The sequence below is a fragment of the Etheostoma cragini genome, chromosome 20 (genome assembly GCF_013103735.1).
Source record: "Etheostoma cragini isolate CJK2018 chromosome 20, CSU_Ecrag_1.0, whole genome shotgun sequence".
Classification (NCBI taxonomy): domain Eukaryota; kingdom Metazoa; phylum Chordata; class Actinopteri; order Perciformes; family Percidae; genus Etheostoma; species Etheostoma cragini.
In genome coordinates, this window is record NC_048426.1 from 1658141 (window position 1) to 1662490 (window position 4350).

Sequence of the window (4350 nt, forward strand, 5' to 3'; positions counted from 1 at the left end):
AGGCTCAGTTGTCAGTTCAGCCTCATCTGTATTAGAGAAAAGAATCACTTTAATTGTTTAAAGTGAATACAACCGCATTGCCAGCCTACTTACTGGAATTACACAACTTGCATGTCCTGTTACCAGAACAAATATGGCTATGCCCCCCCCCCTGTTTTTTACGCCCATGCGCATTTAATAGAGCATTCTTCCAAGCATTGCGTCACTGGTTCATCGCTCGAGCTTTTATTTTGAAGGCGCAAACAGGAACTCGCCGTGACTCCCAGCCGGTGTGTGGTGACCGTGCAGCTACTTCCCAGGCAGCCAGCGGCGGAGAGCCACCAGTCCGAGTTGGCTGATCCGAGGTAGCGCAGCACACCGACGGCCACCGGCGCTGAAGCCGAGCGAGCAGCCGCGTTCACTGCGTCCGGTCCGCTGAGCTTCACACCGCCACACTGACCCCACTGATGCCCGACACCATGAACGCCTCCTGGACGCTTGGACACTTTGGACGCCAGCGCGCACTGGGATCCTAGGATTTAGTGGTGAAGAAGTTGTCTTTCGCAACGGCGGTGCACGAGCCAAGGACGAGAGGGATTTCTTATTCTTTTTTCCCCCCTTCACTCTGCCCGATTTGCCCGAGGATTTACGGATTTAAAGTTATTTTGTGGATTTTTCATTAAGTTTAAAGGAGAACAACTGCTGTGTTTTTGTTTTCGTTTTTAAACGAATGCTTGGTGACATCTGAAAGACTCAGATCTGCTGTCACAACGGGATACTTTGGGTAAGTAGCTTAATATTATTGTTATTATTATTGGTATTAACATTAATTATTATTATTCAAAAACAACTCTTTTGAGCCTCTAAGTCCTGAGAAAAATAGCTCCACTTCCTTGTAGATGTCAGTCAGACAGGTTGAGCTCTCCAATCCCGCGTTGTACTAAAAGTATGTACTGTGTGTGTGTGTGTGTGTGTGTGTGTGTGTGTGTGTGTGTTTGTGTGCGCCCTGCCATCAGACAGGTCCCGCAGAGGGACCGGTTCGTCCGTCCCCGGGCTGTGCGCCATCCGCACGCCTCAGCCGGTGTCCGCGGAGCGTTCTGCCCGCATTTCTACCACCTTGGGTCGGAGAAAGCGCGCACAGGTTTACCGTTTCAAAGCGCACTAATTCGGGTTGCACTGTGTGGCGCAGAGTGGTGAATTTAGGCACGCAGCGGAGCTGAAAAATACCCCCCCCCCCCCCCCCCCCTCGGAATTGGTTGAGCCAATTCCTTTATTTTGAATGGAAATCCACTTGCTTAAATATAATAAAAAGTCCATCTCAAGGCAGTGACCCGACTAAATCTGCCTAGTTTTAAAATATTGACCCAAAAAAATATTGAAATGTTGGTTTCTAGACAATTCCTGAAATAAAAAGCCCATGAATTGCGCAATTACGCACGTTGATCTGTCCATCACGAAGGGTTGAGAATGCCCATTAGATAACTTCTCTTTCCATTCTTTATCAACTATACGTTCTCCCTGCATATATTCACTGTCAAAGAGTCAATTATTGACTTTCATCCTCATGCTCGTCAGGGTGAACACGCCTTTTCTTCTCACTGCAACAGTGACGTCTTATGTGCTTTGGAGCACAAATATGAATTACGCATCAGCGTCTTTCACAGAGCCGTGCGCCCTAATGCCTCTGATCGTCTCTGAAGTTTCTCCAGAAAGGCGCACTTTTTTTTTCTCTCTCTCTCTCTCTCTCTCCTCCCTTTGAAAGAACGAGCTGTGCGGTTCTGTCTCCCCCCGCAGCAGCACATCAGTCATCCCCTCATCAAACACACGCGCTTCAATCGGATTCAGATGGTGATTTTGGCCACTCAGCTCAGCTTTGACTCCCACCATGTCAAACCACCACCGGAGAAAATAACTGGATTACAGCATCCTTGAGAAAGGGGGGGCCGAAATAAGACTTGGGACCAGTATTGCTTTAGCCTATTCAATTTTGGAGCTTTAAAAACCAGCGTGCGGATGATAATAGCTGGGCTAATGCTGCAAATTAATTGCATCTATTGACCCAAGAAATAAGGCACGCCAGTTTGCAGCGTTTTCGTTCAGAGGCGAGCCTCAAACACATTACGCTTCCAAATGAGACTCTGATTGCTTCTTTTCATCCCCCAAATTGGCCTGAGACCATTCATCTGCGTGGAGTTCTGGGTGCTCTTTTTCCCTCTGTTGTTTTCTTTAAAGAGGAGAATAATGCATTTAATTGGCCCCTACACGTCTAATTTGAGACGAAAAGTGGATCTTTTTCATGCCTAAACAATGACATACTATAACATGATGTGGTGATGGCGCAGTTTGACATGACACATGGCTTTGGTGTGGGAGATCTGGGTTTGATTCCCACTGCGATACATCATCCAATGTGTCCCTGAGCAAGACACCCTAATAATATCTTATTATATCTCCATGGGTCCCCTATAACTCAGAATGGCTCAGTTATGACACTCAGTCATGACCTGTATTGGCTTTAATTCTTATATCCAGAACCTTCACTACTTCTGTAGGAACTCATCCTGTAACATTCTAAAGAGAGTTGACAGTATCACTGCAGTACTTTATGGTGTTCCCTTTTCCACACAGCGTCACTACAATAACCCTTTAAGGTCTTATAATGTGGCTGTGGCTGTCCAAACACTTCTTACAGCCTTTTTTTATTAAAGCCTTTTCATTTCCCACGGTAGCTGCTGTAATACACTATCAAAGACAGTTATCTACGTCTTAAGTCCTTTAAATCAACCAGTCTGTTTTCCATTGGTTTGCATACTGGGCTCTCTTCTTGTATTTCTTATATATTACCAGAGGGACTAACAAGTTCTGCTATGACCTCTGTCTCACGCAGAGGACATATTTGTGGACAGGTATAGTCAGGGGTTTCCCTACCATGTTATAAGAGGGAGGCGCAGCAGCCAAGACACGTACACTCAGCCGAACGAATCAAACTGAAAGACATTTCTCAGATCTGATGGCTGTAGTCGGTCCCCAGTGGACTTCTTTAGCAAGTTGAGTCTTTAAGCTTTTAGAGTGTTACTTATTTATGATCTGCTGTAGCTTTTTCAAAGTTTCCAGACAAAGATATGGTAATCAGACAAAGATATGGCCTGACTTGATGTGCAATAGCATACTTTGTATTGAAAAACCGTCAAAACGAGTAAGTCAAAAGTTGCAAAGAAGCTCCTGTACAGTCTAACTTTAAGAAAATAACAAATGTAATAGTTCAGTTTTTTTTTTGCAAGTACAACAGTCGTTTGGAAAACACCGACAGTCTTTTACACGTGCAGTGTCAAACACAAGTGTCAGATTCCGAGGTGTCCACAGCGTGCAGCGAACGCCTCACCCCTGGACTCACACTGCACCTGACAGCTTCAACATGCCCAGCTCTACCCTGAGGGTGCGTTTTTGAGGTTTGGGGACGTGATGAAGAGCAGTGCGGAGGCAGGAGACAAGAAGAAATGGGATAAGGTTTTAAAACAGGAGTGTCGGAGAAGAAAGAGCCGCTGATATGGAAGATTACCCCCTTGCTTGGTCTGTCTATCGTTGTCCCCCTTGCCCGGCTGCTGCTTGCACTTGCGCTCTCCCAAAAATCCTCTAATTCCCCCCGACAAAGTCAATCCAGTCAATCCAGGCCCGGCTTAATTATTAAAGATTACCGACACTCTGGAGAGGTGTGACTAGCATGTGACCGCCTTGCATTGATCCTCACTGAGGGGAGGAGGATGACAGGGATCTGAACCCCGGTTAAAGCGGTGTTCTGCCTCCAAGCTATTACAATGTGTGGATAGCTCTGCATGATTAATGTTCATGTATTATTCACCGCCGTGGTCGTGTTTCTCTTTCATGCTTTGAGAAAATATTAGCATGAAAACACTTTGGGGGCTTTGAACTCCTCGCTGGGTCTTTGGGATCCATACCGCCTCTTCTTCTTCTTCTTCTTCTTCTTCTCTTGAGCTTATTGAGGGAAATCAAAGTGTTTTCAGTAGCCTTTGGAGTCTGTGAGGAGTTCATTTCCAATGTTCAGCATGTCCATTTTGTTGTCTGTGTTGGAGAGCGATAATGTGCAAACGGGGGCTCGTAGGGGCCGGCCTGCATGCGCTTCAGTTCGTGCTGAGCAGGGAGCGAGTCACAGGTTCCTCACAGAGAAAGAAAAACATCGCTGCTAAGACTCGAGACAACACGCTCTTTCTCTGGACTCGCCCAACCTGTGCGTCTCTTTTTGTCGGGGGTGGCCGTCTCGCAGCCAAGGGTATTCTAAAGCAGGACACAGCCCCTAGTGTAGGCCTGTCTGTCTGTCTCTGTGTGTGTGTTTGTGTGTGTGCGTGCCCATGC

General features: G+C 46.5%; 1 protein-coding gene across 14 annotated transcripts in view; it reads left to right on the forward strand.

The window, feature by feature from the left end:
- The first annotated feature begins 244 nt into the window (after positions 1-244).
- The window catches only part of fgfr3 (fibroblast growth factor receptor 3), a 69629-nt gene continuing 65523 nt past the window's right edge, over positions 245-4350 (forward strand). For 3 of the 14 annotated variants that reach the window (XM_034858583.1, XM_034858588.1, XM_034858584.1), the window contains exon 1: positions 248-763. The gene's annotated coding sequence lies outside the window, so the exon portion shown is untranslated. Of the gene's footprint in view, positions 764-4350 lie in introns of all 14 variants that reach the window. The other 11 variants (XM_034858581.1, XM_034858585.1, XM_034858589.1 and 8 more) reach the window with 7 other exon arrangements.